The sequence below is a fragment of the Pinus tabuliformis genome, chromosome 3_2 (assembly GCF_031772625.1).
Source record: "Pinus tabuliformis cultivar Carrire ecotype Pingquan chromosome 3_2, CPIR1, whole genome shotgun sequence".
Taxonomy (NCBI): Eukaryota; Viridiplantae; Streptophyta; class Pinopsida; order Pinales; family Pinaceae; genus Pinus; species Pinus tabuliformis.
In genome coordinates this window covers 393,307,753-393,324,926 of record NC_142302.1, presented here as the reverse complement: position 1 = coordinate 393,324,926, position 17,174 = coordinate 393,307,753, and positions in this window count along the sequence as shown.

The following is a 17,174-nucleotide window of genomic DNA, read 5'->3' as shown; positions in this document are numbered from 1 at the left end:
ACCAAGTTGGAGCCCATGGGGAGCTCGAACTAGCTTGAGGGTTCCATTTCTACCAAGTTGGAAATTGGTGTTGTGGCCATATGGGAGGATAGGGCATGGACTGAGGATTCATATTGAAATTACTGAAATATTGATATGGGTCTGAGTACATACCTTTCTTTCCCATTAGTGGTCGAGGCTGCCATGGCTTTCTAGACCCCATGAGGTACAATTGTTCCGTGTCTTCCCCTGTCCCTTGAAATACTACTTTCAGGCCTGGCAAGGAGGGACATGAGCTTCTTGCATGATTTAATTTGCAGATTGCACATTCCTCTATGGAGTTTAATGGACATTCCCTCTCTGGATGCTTCTTTCTACACTTTGGGTAGAATATAGCCATGGTCCTTTCCAATTCCAGCTACTTCTGTTTTACTTGTAGCGTATCCATCTATGCTGAAAGAGTACTCAGGATATTTGTTCTCAAATTGTCTAGCAAGTTTCCTATTTCTGCCTTCATAACACCCCAGCCAGACACCTTTGTTGAACGAATCCCTTGTCTGTTTCTTGCGAGCCCCCTTGAGCACTAAATACATAGTTCGTAGATAAATTTGAAGCTTTCCTTGGAGATGTCTCCCTTTCCTATGATGTTCAACAATTCCAAAGAGTCCTCACAAAAATCCTGGAGGAGGATAATTTTTAGAATCTCCTTATCCAGGTCAGAGTTACCTGACCTCTGTAATGTGTATTTAAATCGTTCCACATAGTCTTCCAAGCTCTCATCTTCTTTCTGTGTGAACTTAAAAAGTTCCTCCTTGATGTTCCAGAATTTGTAGTAATCATGGTATTTTTCCAAAAAAGCTTTCTGCATATCATCCCATGTGGAAATGGAGCTTCCTCCAAGGCCCATGAACCACCATAGAGTTGTCCCTTTTAACATAGCAAGGAAAATTTTTAACTTTTGGGCGTCTATCATGTAGTCATACCCCCGACACACTATGTCAAATTCGAATAAAAATGTGTCGGGGTCTTCTAAAACAAGCCCATGAAAGCTTGGTAGGGCTGCTAATGGAATAGGCTTTGTGGGCGCACCAGCTCCCAGATCCCCAATCGGAAATTCGATGGTGGAGGTTGTAGGAGCCATAAATATCCTCTAATAACCACTGGGTATTTCAACAGGCTCTGTGGGAGATGGCCGAAGTTTCCTTACCACTCTAGTTTGGGTTGCTTTTATAGCACTTCCTCAGTCCCTTGGTGATTCAAGTGCCCCTTTGTTTCCTACCCTTGCGTCCTGATGACTTGATCCCTTGGTTACGACCTCCTTTCCTTTGCTAGAATGGACTGACCCTGTCGATGTTCTGCTTTCAACCTCTTCCCCTTCTATTACCAGCGTAAGGTTCCCTTGGTCAGGTATACTGCTGTATGTCTCCTCAACTACTGGAGGGGCTTGCTGTGTTGAATCACCACAAAATGTTGTAGACAGCACTAGTTGATCTACTGATTGTCCCTCAGACTTTACTCTCCGTCCACCTGGTCTCATGGTTGCGCGAGAGGATGCTTCTGATTCAACTTTCGCTATAATTTTTTGGATATAAGTCTTTCTTCCCAAGTCTGGTCCTCCCCTTTTTGGGGCTCTTCCTTTGCACCTCTCATTTGGTTCTTTTTTCATACAAATGTTGATATGACAGAAATTTTGGGTATCAACCTACAACGCTCTAGTCTTGAAGTAAGGTGTCAAAGGACCATTCCTTCCCCACGATGAAAGAGCTTACAAAAATAGAGACGGCTAAGAAAACAGGAATCTAGGGGTCAAGGCCCAGAGCAGGGCATCAAAGGACTCCTCCCTCCCCAAGACAAGAACTAGGAACAAACACACGCCTCCAAGAAGACCTAATACTTCCAGAACTGAAGTCGGGCGTTAAAAGACTCCTCCCTCCTTAGGGTAAAAGCTACGGTTTCTCGAAATTAAAACACACAAGGGTTTGAAAGAAATAAATCTAACCTAGGGATTGGAAAAGGGTGTCAAAAGACTCCTCCCTCCCCAGGACAAGAGGGTGGCCCAGTCATAACAGGAAAGCAAATGAAAACAAGCAAAAGGAACACCTATGCTCAGGACCTGGAGCAGAGTGAGAAACTCATTCTCTCCCCAGGATGAGAGATTGACCCTCTAGTTGGTTCGGATCGTGTCTTGCACCTTGTTAGCCTCCCCAGCAACAGTGCCAAAATTTTTGGGTCCAGGTATGAACAATCTATTCACCCTTTTCCTACATTAATTTATCAATTCGGGTGTGTATCCTTTCAAGGCAATGTGCAAGGTATATGCAAGGGCAAGTGTACCATCCATTACCAACCAAGGGTTCGTGATTAAGATTCAAAACATTGCTGTGAAACTAACTAGCTACAAAACTCAAGAAAAGCAATTACGGGAATTATCAAGCTGTAACGGCAACTATGAAATAATAAACAACACACATAGAAATATGCAGCACTTGATCAGGTGAGCGAGCCCAGCTCTCTAATCAGGGTTGCGTTAATCACAGTGAAGAATGGAGCAACAAAAGAGATGATATTTTATTAATCTGTAAAGGGCTATTACAATATCGATGGGGAGTCCCCCAATTACAGGAATAACCTATATTTTATACACAGTGAGAGAGAACAACATCTTTCCCCAAAAACTTGTAGTCGTATACCCAGAAATGTACATTAGTTTGGAATAGCACCAACACCAGATAGACAAGATCAACGAGTGGTCCAAGAATGGTTTTGGGATCTGCGATTCCAGCTACACGGCTTCCTTATGGCTGGTCATTGCTGTGAATTTCGTATCTACTATGGGACGTTGCGAGATTGGTATCTGTTCTCTAGAAGCTGCGGTCAAACATATGTTTTAGTGCTGTGAATAGGCAAAACCCCGTGACTTTACTTCATTAATAAAATATTCCAATAGACAGAAAAGGGGTGATTACCTCGCGGATTTAGCATAGTAAACATAGGTGAACAAATGCAAAAAGGTTAAAAAGAGGGATGGAAATCTAACAGAAAGATGCTCGATTTTGTGCCCAACATTTACAATGCCTATGTGATGTGCGAATGTATGTAATTAAGTTGGTTAATTGAATGAAATTAAGGATATATGTTTACGCGGCTCTAACCATGTTCGTTTAATAAGATAAGTAAGACACTTAAGGTAATTTGGGATTTTACCCGATATGCTACCCTAGTAGCGCGAAAGTACCTGAACCGAAGGTTAGGGCTGCGCGAAGGGAAATCCTACCCCTTCGCGGAGGTACCGAAGGGCAGAATAAAGGGGTAGACCAACAGAGCCCTAGAACTTAACAACTTGCATGAAAGCAGGAATAGAAGGAATAAACCGACATCACGACCATCTCAGGGTGCAAAAACTTGGTTCCAGCATCCCCCCATACTGCTTCAGCTGAGACTTCAGTCCACGCTCCATGGGCTGATGCCGAAAGGGCTAGTAGTGTAGGGATTTGTTTGGCTAACTAACGATGAACCTGGGTCAGTCCCCATGCAGCCAATAGTTTGCATCAGTTACTTTCATTATATTATATGTTCAGTCTCATCCAAGGATATTTCCAAAGATAAAAAAGTTGTTACAACTTAGTGAAGAGGTGAGAGTTTGAGATTTCTATCTATTGAGACCTCAACACTTCCTCTTAATTTCCTCAAGAAATTAAATATCCCCCATATGATTTTTGTAATGTCAATTTTGGATTGTTTAGTTTTCTTTGTTTTGAGTCATTTTAGCTTTCCTTAGTTTTCATTTTTTATCTCTCCATTGCCTCTGCTTCTCCAACATCTTCTAAAGAATATTAATTTTGCTTGATTTGGACCTTTGGACTGAAATTATAACCTTTTAAAGTATTTTATTTCTTTAACCACCCTGGAAACTTCATTTAATGAACCCTGATCTAAACTTAAACAGGAACGCAATAAAATATAGATATAGCCATAAATAAAGAGATGTGGCAAAAATAACACTTCATTTCATTAATATCAAAGAGCTGAAGTATGTTTACAAAAAGAATGGAAATAAACTATCTCAAATGATGGTAGCTTATCTTTGAGAAGAGATGTGATGGCTACATTCCTCTGAACTGTGTTACAATGACGCTCAAAGGCCTATTTATTATTGAGAAACAATGGAAAACCCTAAATATCAAAAAATCTAACCCCAAGAGATGAAGCACAAAAATTGTGGGCCTCGTTTGGGTTAATTGGTACATCAACTTCCCATGGTCATAACTTTGGCATACAATCTTCATTTGATGCTCACAATACCTCGTTATAAATATCTATCTGAAAAATACAAATTTTGAATACAAACATGAGCCAAAGCCTCATGTTTTCCCATTTTCAAAAAAAAATGTCATTTAAGGCCTCAAAACAGCTTCAGAAGTTCAGGACCTGAAAAATTGCTAAAAGTAGTAAATTGTTCTATAATTAAGGAAACTAAAAAACTCAAAGAAATAGTGTTGGTGGTCTAAGTGGAATAGGCGAATGGCCACCAATATCCACCTAGATCAATCCTCCCCCCTTAGGAACCAAAGGTCCCCATTGCATTGAGTGCCTTCTTGAGATGGGGAAACTTCTATTGAACTTGGTCCCGAGTGAACCACTTGCCTTGGTGCAGGAGTTGGCCAACTTTGGCAACCTGACATAGTTGGATCTTATTTTGGCTAGTTTTCCTTATCTATGTGTCCACGATCCAAATAGTTATGGCATGTTCCATGCATTATGGGTTTAACTTTGTTGATGTGATTTGTTTTGCAATGTCTGATGTGTTCAATAATGGTGGAATATATGGCCGAAGGCGGTCCACATTGAACACTAGGTGAAGGCCACAGAATGGTGGAAAGTATGGTTGAAGGTGGTCCACATTGAACAATGGGTGAAGACGATAGAATGGTGGAATGATGAGCGCAAAATCATTATCCCCTACAACATTAGTGATGGTGTCAGGGCCATATCGGAGATGGAAAAGCTTGCGGTGGGGCCCAGTGAGGAACTCCTTTTGAAAATGTAACCAAACTTTGTCACCCACCTGGAACTTGTGTGGCACCCAATGTTGATCATGACACTACTTTTACTTAGCATTGGCTTTGTCTAATAAGTCATGGACCTGCTAGCGGATGTGTTGCATGCACACAATGACTTTGTTATCCATGTAAGATTCAGACTAGACATGGGCCAAAGATGCCTGAGTAGATGCAAATGGTATGGCCACATTAATGGGACATAGTGGTTGGAATCCCAACCCCACCTGAAAGGGGCTGTGGCCAGTTGAGCTATGGAGATCTTGTTGTAGTTGTGTTAGACATAGGGGAGGCTTTTGTCCCATGTGTGTGTATGCTTTGATTTGTACATGCGTAGAATGTGTACAATCATCTTGTTGATGACCTATGTCTAGCCATCAATTTGGGGGTCAAAAGTAGTGGACTTAGAGACCTTGGTATCCAGCGTTGAACAAAGACTTGACAAAAATGTACTTTGGAAACTGTTGTCCTGATCTGAGATAATGGACTATGGTATCCCAAAGTGTATCCATACTCATTCAAAGAAGATATTATCAGTGACTTCTATCACGATACTATTCTTGTAGTTCACTAGAATGGCCATCTTAGAGAATCTCTCGACGACCACGAAAACACATTCATTGCCATGCTTAGTAGAAGGGAGGCGCAACATGTAATCCATGGATGTGGATTCTATTAGTGTCAGTTAATTCAGCCTATCACCAGTGATCTAATATTCTCTTACAAGGTGTTGTTAGGCTGTCAAGTCAATTTTTTGTCATTTTAGTGAGTCTTCAAATAAAAATTTGGTCACTGGCTAGTGTGTCGAGGGCTATTTCGATTCTCTCAAGAATTTCATATGTCGGTCACTTTCATCACTTAGTTGAGTCTACCATCATGAAAAAATCATTAACATCACTTCAGTCACATCATCATGGTCTCCATCCATCTGAGTGTCATCATTAGGTCATTAGGGTTAAGGTCACAAAATCAGTCATTTCATGTATAAATTCGGGAAATGAGGAGTGGAAATACGAAAATTTGTTCAATAATACTTGATTTCAAACGTAATTTATGTCTTTATATGTAATAATGTTCCTAAGGTTCTAAAGTTACAAGAAGAGGTCCTACAGCTACAAAAATCAAAAAGAAAGTTAATTGGTGAGGTGGGCCATCCTACCTCATTAATCACTTAGACACCAAAAGAAAATTATAAAATCACATGGAGAAGCTCATTCATGCTCATTTTCACTTGTCTACCATCCTAGAATTGAGCTCCCCACTCTCCTTTGAAAAATATTGTTCTTCCATAGCCCTCACTAGCAAAAATTGGCCCTTGTTGCACACAAAGAGCCCACGCTAGGCACCTAGATAACACGCTAAACACAGGAGGCCTTCGCTATGCACGGGGCATAGTTGTCCAGAATTGGTGTTTGACCACCAAAATCTGTTTTTCAAAGCTCCTCTTCAATCATTTCATCCTCTAGGCTCTATAACAAGTAATTTTAATCATTTTCATGCCCTCCTTTGCCTCATATGTCAAGAAATTGATCAAATACTTCTTCTCCTAGGGTTTACATGATTTTCATGGTTTTGATCTTCAAATGATGAATTTATGCCCTAAACCCTAGATTCCTTGTCCCTACACCTCTATTTGCAGCTAATACACCATCTCCATCCATCACAAAGCCTTATCCCCTCATTTTCTATCATTTTCCTCTAAACCCTAGTCTACCCTATCTCTTTCTAGGGTAGGCCTGTGTTTTGGCCTTTTCCACCCTCTCCCCTCACTCATTTCCCAAAATTCCTTCTTCCCCTACTCACTGACATCATCCCCTACCCTCCTAAATTTCCTTAAAAATTTAGGCAACTCCTAAGTCCATCATACCACCTCATTCCCTCACAATAGCAAATTCACTGTTTTTTGCTTTCCTTTCACCTAGGTTTTGAAGTATGGAGCCTAACTCATCACCATAAGAGAAGAGGAAGTACAACAAGGGGGGAAAGATACTAAGGTTTGAGCCCTCTAATTACAACGAAATCACCCCATCCACATTTGTCATTAAATTCTTTGAATATGTCAATTGTTTAGAGTTTTTTCAAGGAGTGTAGGAAGTAGGTTACCAGGTGTCGACCGGATAAGTCATTCTTGCGGACAAGACCGACCTCCCTAGTATCTATGGATATCTAGCGACAAGCAAACCAAACAAATTCTATCTTTCTCTAAATATGCAATTTATAAATAAAGGCTAGTAGATTTTTTAGGCCTACCTCGAGTCCAGTTCTAGTTTGTGGAAGCCACGCTCCATTGATCCAAACGAGCTCCTTTTTAAAGAATCTGCAAACACAAACAGGCACACATATCAAATAGCATCTAAAAAGCCAATATAATAAACCATATTTATCATGATGATTAAGGAATTCATGAAATAAACCATATAAGACAATTTATTGAGAAAAATGAATCTGATTTTATTAACTTTAATCAAAGAAGAACTTTACAACCTTGGTGCCTTGATGTTGTACAAGATCCTCCCAGGGTCCAGCAAGAATCTCCTCTACTTTGACAAGTTTCACTCTCTTCCCAATGAAGCCAAAAGGTATGTAATCTCTCCTCTCAAGCTTAACTAGGAAGTCTCAATTCCAACAGCATTTACCCTAAAAAACGTTCAGCTTTCAACCTCCCTAGCAACCAGCACAATGCCTCAATTTATAGTGTAGAGGAGGGAAGTTACTAGGTCCACCTTCAAAGGGATAAAGCCCTCCTTCAAAGGGATAAGCTCCTCTCATCAAGGGGTTAGCTCCTTTAGTTATGTGATGCATGAACCACCTAGGAGCGAACCAACCATGTCAAGATTCCTTCTAGAAGTGTCCACAATTAACCCAAAGTGAGTTTTTAAGAATAAACTTGTGCCTTTTTTTACCTTTACAGGGGTCCGCACCCACTCCTTTAGAGACAAAGCGGGTAGGTCCGCAGGTAACATGACCAAGGGGTGCGGGACCGCAGGTAATGGTAAGAGAAAGTGTGGAACCAGAGTTTTATTGATTTTTAAGGACTTTCTCTCATTTTTAAAGCTTGACATGAAGAGATGAGGTTTGAGACTTGCAAAGGAGGACAGTATGAATGGTGATAGACTCACACTGACTGCAAAAAGTCATGGTGACAATATTTTGTGTAACAGATTGCCCCCTAAAGTGCGAAGTCTGTAGTAGATGAGGATTTCATTTATCATCTAAGAAGAGTGAAGTACTTTATCATTTCGAGGATCATCATGTGGAGAGCCTGGTTGGAACCTGTAAAAACATTCAATACAAAATATATATATGAGATCATATTATCACTGAGGTAGGCATTCCCATACTTAGATCAAAACTGACTAGAAAACTAACTAAACTGCTCTGATGTAGGAATGATCTTGCAATACATCACAAGTATAGACACATGCAGACACAGTATGGGCGTAGCCATCTGTTTATGAATAGTCCAATGTATAATGAAAATAAAATTCCTCGCAGCCTAGATGGTGGAAACTAGATCCAGGGTCTCGATTTCTACTTCCCGAAATAGTACGATTCTATCCATGTGAATGAATGTGTCGAAGTCGAACATGGTAGAAACCACTTGATTACCAGTCAATGATGTAAATTGTTAACAAGTGTGAGAGAAACCACCAGTAATGTCAATGGCTCTCAAAGTACTCAGTACAATCCATGAAATGTGAATAGATGTGTTGATGTCGAACATGTCACGGAATCCTTTGATCGAAGGTCAATGATGCAACCTATCATCAAAGGCGAGAAACCTGCCATTAAGGCATGCAGATCCCAAGGTACTGACGATTTCTAGATCATCTTTCTAGATAATGAGCTGAAGTCGATAGAAAGTGATTCGTCGTAGGCAAGCCCACAACACGAAATCATAGATCAAGTTTGAAGAAATATAGTTACAAGGACTGACTCAGGGATGGTCAAGATGGATGACAGATATTTTGCAGATGAATGGTTTATTTGCACTGACCTCTTGAACACATAATGACACAGCAGATGGTTTGGTGACAATTGACCCAAATTTAATACCCAGAAACCAGCTGAAGACTTTCAATATGGTTTGATTAACTGTTAGGCAAAGGATTTCCCAACCCAGGTGAACAAAAAGTGTCGTGTTCAAGAGTGGTTAAATGTTTTTCTGAGACACAAAGTATGATAAACAGGTTCATTTTTCTCTCTTTTCCCCCACCATTTCTGGCAAGTACCTCTTTATTTTTGACAAGCTTGAGGAGGATAACATTTGCTTGATTATAAGCTCATCCTTCGGATGAGTCCAACTTAGTTTAAATTCGAACCCTAAGAAGGAGTGGTCCGTTCCTGTTTGTAATTGAATAGGTCCTTTACTGTTAAATTTTAACGAGTCCAGTATGGGAAAAACTCGGTGTTTTTCAATTTTAAGGAGTTTGAAAAAACTTAAGAAAACTCCATGGTTGTCCTTTTTTGTAAATTTGTGTCTCCCAAGCCCGAAAAAGTATAAAATAATACTTGAGAGAACCTCTTGACCATTACGATCAAGGAGTACTTTTCATAATTAGTGCCTCTGATCTGAAAAAGTAAAAAAGCAACCAATGACACGTCGTTTTATAACCAATATCGAATTTGAAACAACAAAAATCTGCAATCTTTTCATGTTTTTACGGTCAGAAAAGGGCTGTAAGTGGACCGTCCTTTTAGTTCCGTTTTAACGAGCTTAAAAAGAAAAACTCGGCAATATTTTCACATTTTAGGAGTCAGAAAAGAGCTTAAAGGTGACTCTAATGTTTTTTGTTAAAAATGATCAATTTTACCTGAAAAATCCGTTATCCTGCACAAAAACTCAAACATTACTAATACCTGTTTAAAATAAATAAAAATGCTTCAAAAGTTACCTCTTTAAAGTGAAAAATAAACAAATTAAAAATTCATTTATTCAAAAAATCTTATAAAAAGGGCTTTTGTAAATTCATTTTTACCATTTGACTTCAGAGTGAGAAAAGAGAGCTTTTGGTAAGAAACTTCCCGTGAAGATTGCGGAAAATACGTCCATTGGAATTGAACACCGTCACCTCCAGGTAATCCACATCATCTTACTCTTGCATTTCATCCGTTTGAAATTTATTTTTAGGTTTTATTTTCATTTTTAGGAAATATTTAGGTTAAAAACCCGTGTGCGGGGAGTTCGCAGGCGCAGTATAGGAAACTTGCAGACCTAGACTTTTTTGTAAAAGGAAAAAAGTCAGGGGCCCACACCTGTTGTTAAGGCAGAGTGCGGACCTACGCACTGTCTCTAACATAGAGAGTGCGGTCCCCGTAGAATAGGTTTTCAAACTTAAATTTTTCAAATTTTGCCCAAAAACTTTGCTTTAAAATATTTTAATCCGCCTTTTTATTGAATGTAGGGTATACACCATGCTTGACTAGCAGGAATGGGAGCACGAGGATGTGGAGCTCGCCACGATTAATCATCAACCTTCGATTGATGCATTGAAGGCATGCGGTTTATTCAAATTCTGGGCCATACCTGGCATGAGGGCCCAAGTGGACTTTTTGCAGTGGCTGGTAGACAGGTGGAATGTATAGGACAAGTGTTTCTTTATTGGTGGCCACCAGCACGAAATGGACTCGGAAGACATTTACTTTTTAACTAGTTTGCCTAACGGAGGTGAACATTTGACTATATTCGGGGCTAGGCCAGGTGGCCAGTCTGTCGATAGCCTCCAGCTAGAGTTTTGTAATGACCAAACCAAAGACAAAGGGATTGATATCAAAACCATCTCTCATCCTGAACTCAAAGTGATTGCATTTACTGTCACCAGGCTCTGCGGAAGCGCAGCACTACATGTGGCCACTGGATCCCAAATGCGGATGGCAGTAGACTGTTTTCGGGGCACCATCTTCAACTGATGCGAAGCTGTGTTGGCTAATGTAAAAGGCCAACTAACTAGAGCAAAGAATAGACAACTGAAAAACTTTGGATATGGTTTCTTAGTTGTGAGCTTTGGTCTAGAGAGGGTCCCAATGTTGGTCCCACAACATCTTTCCGTTGGAGCTGGACTTCCCTGAGAGCCCAAATTGATGCGTTGGGTTGCAGTTATGGCCCGTCATCCTGAGGAGGGTTCAGAAGTTGTTCGATTTCCTCCTGAGTATTTTCATTGGTTGGAGAACCAAGTTTTTTCTATTCAGGATTTTCCTTATGCTGGGATGGATTATCGTGGTGACCTAGACATGGCTCTTTCACCAGGAGAGCAATGGGATGACTCAGGTAAAATCATTTTCAACATTTTCTAATTTAGTTTTTTTTTGTTTTTTAAATCGTCCCAAAATTGATAGTAAAAAGTTTCAAATGCAGATGTAGGTCCACGGCGACCAGCCACTCTCCAGCCCTATGAGAGGAAACAGCCAGCTGCAGCAGCACTAGCCCCACGGGACGAATCTACAGAGACCTTGGCCGAATTGGAAAACCATCTAGAGCGTTTGAAAGCAGACATTCTAGAGACCAGCATAGATGACATTCCTCTTAGGCTATAGCACTATGTGATTGGAGTCCCAGGACCTTTCAGGAGGTTCCTTTGTAGGGTGGCCCGTACAGTGGTTTCTTATCGTGATCATCACTAGTGATAGGATGATCGCCTGTTGTAGACTCATATGACATTTTTGTTTTTTGTACTATCATTTTGCCGATCATAAGGTGTTTTTCAACCTATGATCGAAGACGATGTATATTTGACACACTTCTATGCTATGCTATATCACTATTACCGGTTATCTTGTAAAACATGTTATGGAATGTTTTTAAAATTACTATTTGATTATTGCAAATGTCTACTTAACATTCGAGAAGCAATTGCATCTGCTAATGTATTTAAATATCTTGGAATGTGTTGATATTCAATATAGTCAAATTCACGTTCCAAGAGACGAACTCTCAAAAATAATCTCAATAACACTGGATTTCTAATGGCATACACTCTATTAAGCTATAACACAACGAGTTCAGAATCTAACCTCACAATCAAACTCTGAATCCCAAATGAGATGGATTCAGATAATAACTCAATCACTGCACTATACTCTGCAATGTTGTTTGTTGTTTAACCGAGGCTTACCCCATGCATAGATACCAACTCATCAGAGGGCGAATAGATAACCCAAGCTACGGAAGAAATATTCCGTGTATTACGACAAGCACCATCAGCAAAACCAATGTATGTTTGGACAGACGTCGACATCTACAATATCAAGAGTAAAATCAAGATAAGTAGGAATAATGACAAAAACACTCTCTAAACTAAGCACACTTTTAAATCTAAAACACACCAGCTAGAAAGAAAACTACCCTAACTAAAAATCTCCACACCCAGATTTAAGCATAATATCTCTTCAGGTAAAGACCATTTCTAGGCTTACCTAAAGAGACCCCGTCAAAGTCTACCAATTCATAGGCCCCTTTTGCCAGCTTTCGCTTAACAACATAAGGACCATGCCACATGGGTATGAATTTTCCAACACCTAATTTATCATTTGCTTGATCGTACAATAAGACTAGGTCTCCTTCCGAAAAATTACGAGGTGTAACATTTCGATTATACTGAGCTTTAATACGTTTGGCATGAGTTTTGATTGCTAATGCAGCATCACGTCGATTCTCATCTAGCTGAGCTAAGTACAACAAACGTTTTTCCTCTTCGGAAGTGGCTGGAATTAATTCTATGGCCATTTGCAATGACGGGATTTCGCATTCAATGGGTAACACAGCTTCCAAACCGTAAACTAGTTGGAAAGGAGTGAAACCGGTTGATGTTTTTACTGAGGTTCGATACGCCCAAAGTGCTGAAAATAGCATGTTATGCCAATTCGACCTATGAATCCAATGATTCGTCGGATCATGATGACTAGAACTTTGTTGATGGCTTCAACCATACCATTAGCCTGTGGATAATATGGAGTTGAGCTATCGTGACGCAGGCCAAGTTTGTATGTTAGTTCAGTCATCATAATATTTAGAAAATGACGCCCATGATCAGTGATAATCACTTGAGGAACACCGAACCTAGCAATTAAATGATTGAAAACGAAAATCGCAGCAGTTTTGCCGTCTGCCTCAAATGTAGGCATCACCTCGGCCCACTTGGTAAAATAATCTTCCGCAAGGATGATATACACATGCCCCTCAGCCGAGTGAGGGTTACATGTAATAAAATAGATACCCCATTTTGCAAAAGGACCGACGGCAATTATAGGGTGGAGAGGAGCAGGTGGAGGTGCATCTTTTGATCAAAAATTTGGCAGTTGTGGCATTTTCGGACCACGTTAATACAATCTTTAAATAAAGGCAGCCAGAAATAGCCAACGCGCAATATCTTTTGGGTTGTGGAAAACCCAGACATATGACCGCCACACGCTCAAGAGTGACAGTCATTTAGAACCCTTTCAGCTTCCTCATGAATTAAACAACGTCGGAAAACAGAGTCCACCCCATGATGATAAAGTGTATCTCCAATAATTTTGAATTGTTGGGATTGGAATCGTATTTTCCGATGCTGAGATCTTGAAATTTCAGGCCGAAAGGATTGGGTTTGGAGATAAACTATGATAACCCCATACCATGGATCTAAAGTGCTGATTAGAAACAAGGATTCATCTGCAATGGGCTCTTCCGCCACAGTTTCAGTGTCAGCACGCGGGAAGTCACACATCAACTCCGCAAAAACTAACGATTTCTTTGACTTAGATTTTTCAAATTCCAAGTCAAACTCCTGCAGGATCACAATCCATTTGGAGTACTTGCCCCTAGAAATTGTTTGGTCAAAATATAGATCATAGGGTTGCAATCAAAAATTACTGTAGTTTTTCGTAGTAAAATGAAATGAAGAAAATGTTGGACAGCTTGAACAGCTGCCAGGGCTAATTTCTCCACATGTGAATATTTTAGCTCAGTTGGATTCAAAGTGCAACTAAGGTAATATATCACATGTTCACTATCGAATTCATCTTCCTGAACTAGTACCATTCCGATGGTGGAATGCGAGGCGGCGAGATATAAGAAGTAGTCCTGGTTGTAGTTGGGAGGATGCAATAACGGTGCATGGGTCAACGCGTGTTTTAGTGCATCAAAAGATTTGTCAGCTATCTCATCCCAAAAGAATGGAGTATTCTGTTTCAACAACCTAGTAAAACCCTTTGTGATCTCAGCGTAGTTAGGAATGAATCGACGTAAAAAGTTTGCTTTCCCTTGCAAACTTTGGAGTTGGTGAAGGCTCAAAGGAGGAGGCAATTTGACAATAGCTTCAACCTTCGAGGGATCGACGTGAATTCCAGCTTTCAAAACAACAAACCCCAGTAACCGACCTGTTTCTATACAGAAAACACACTTGTGTGGATTCAACCTAATTCGATAATGCCTACACCTCATAAATATTGCTCGTAAATGAATGAGATGATCAGCTCGATGTAATGAATGAGCAGGTAAATCATCGAGATAGGGTTGCACAATGTGTTTGATGTCATGAAACGCGTAAGACATGGCCCTTTTAGAAGTTTCACCGGCGTTCTTGAGCCCAAAAGGTATTTGCAATAAGCAAATGTCCCCCATGGACAAATGAAAGCTGTTTTTGGTTGATCAGCAGGTAGAATATTTATTTGATTATAACCGGAAAAACCATCCATGAAGGAGAATATTTCACTACCGGCACAATCATCAATGATTTGATCGATATAGGGAGTTGGGTAATTGTCTTTTGGACAGGCTCGATTAATATCCCTATAATCAATACATATTCTTATTGTTCCTTGCTTTTCGTTAACAGGAACAATATTCGATACCCAATCCGTTAAGGGAATTGGATAAATGAAACCTGCTTTAAGTAATTTTTCAACTTCTGCTTTAATAGCAGCATCTTTTCGCGAGTGGATCTGGCGCAAACGTTGTCGGACGGGTTTAGCATCCGGGTAAGTTTTGATTTCATGAACAACAATTGCTGGGTCAATTCCTGGCATTTCCTCATATGACCAGGTAAACACGTTGCGAAATTCTTGAAATAGGGCCTTATATGTTTGAATTTCATCTTCCGTACAAGAGGCACCTATATGAATGTTTTCAACAATTCCAGGCTTAACCGAAATGTCAATAGGAATAGTTCGAGAAATATTTCCCAAATTTAACTCAAAATCAGGATTTTTCAATGGATTCTGAGGTTCCTTGACATAATCAGTCGTAAAAATAGATGAAAAATCATTTTCAAAGCGATCAATCTCAGGTAAAAATGAAGATCTATGATGAAGATCTTCCCATGGTAAATCATCAACACACAAGATTTCACGAATTTTCTCATCAGTGTGAACAAGTTCGGAAAAATTTGTTGAATCTGAGTTTGATGTTGAAAGTGATTCTTCATGGACCACATTCATTAAGTCAATTTCGGTTGAAGAAGGGTCGGAAAATGACTGTACGGCCTGATACGCAATTTCATATGGACTCAAAGGCATAGCATCACCAAATGAATCTATCTCAGATTCGGAAGGTACGATCCAAGGATCATCATAAACAATAGTGTCTGATGAAATCATATGAATGGTTGTTGTAGAAGGCGATACGTTGGGAGGAGGAAAGGAAAAAGTTCCTAGTAAACCAGAATCTTTAACTAGTCCTACTCCAACATCCTTATAAGGGATAGTTGTTTTGCCGACATGCTGGATACTTTCAGAAGAGGCTGGGTTGGATGAAAAGTAAGTTAGTTGGTCTATAGTTACGATCTTTCCATTATAAGGAAACTTTATAAGCCGAAAGACCGATGAAACAACAGTTTTCATAGCGTAAGACCAACTACGACCCAAGAGAAGGTTGTAATCTAAAGGGGCATCAACCACCTCCACATCTAGATTAACAGTTTTTCCTTCAACCCCTATAGGTAAATCCTATAGAATGCCAAAAGGATGGAACCCACAGCCATCGAAAGCCTTTAGAATCGTCGGGGATTAATTAATTGTAGGAGAACGAAGCGATCTCCAACACTGGATCGACATAATACACGTTGAGGCTCCGTCATCAATCACAGTCCTATAGCAAGGTCTATTTTTGACTAACACTGGAATCTAGAAAGCCATTTGATGAGGTAAGCGAGGTGTACTATTTTCTAGATCGAAAATTATAAGGTTCGAGTCCTGAATATCAACAGCTCCTATAGTCGACAATAGCAATTTACACTGTGCTGGACATGATTGCAGCACCTCCAAAGCCGACATTGCTAAAGGTGAAATAGCCAAATCTTCAACAATGTTATAGTTCCGAGCAGCTCTCGCATGTGGATTGAAAGCTGACTTTCGAAGTATACCCTTAGCAGGCAGTTTGATTACTAAGTCTGGGTTAGGTTTCTTGATCTGTAGCAGATCGGAACTAGGAGTTGAAGTTGATGGGTTTGAATTAGAAGATTCTGCTTCCTTACCACCAACAGGACTTTTACTTCCATAATCTTGCGATCATGTCGCAATCCTAACATGGGACATCATCATTATGGGTTCTTCTGAGGCATTTGAGGAAGAACCTATCATCTTACTGTCTTGACTAGGAAAAGGATCCTTCAAAATAGCAAGCGTTTGAGAACCTTTGACGATTTTCACAACCTCAGCGTGATGAGGGTAGTCTCTTGTAAAATGCTCTTCATCACAAATGAGACAAGGATAACGAGGTTTGCTTTTCTCATCAGTAGATTCTGTTTTTTCTGGTTTCTCTTTCGAATTTTTATCTGTTTTATTTTTCTTCTTCCGTTTCTTTTTACCACCGGATTTTGATTTGGCTGTAGATGACTCTACAACATGAATATCGGTAGAAATTTCCGCGGAAGAATCTCCTGTCGGGGAATCTGGTAATGTTATGATAGGAGAAGAATTCTTGGAAGATTTCTTCTTACTTTTGGTATTAACTGTACCAATCATACCATCAGCGGCATGAGACCCTGAAGGAGCTGTAGTTATTTGATTTTGTTTAGGAAGGTCGAGGATTTTATCGTGTAACGTACCTGACTGCGTATAAACTAGGTCAAGGTACTGAGCTTGAGCAATTACTTGCTCTTCAGTAACAACTCCGGCCTTAGCTACATCCTCAGTGATTTTTGGTAATAATGATTTGACAATCCA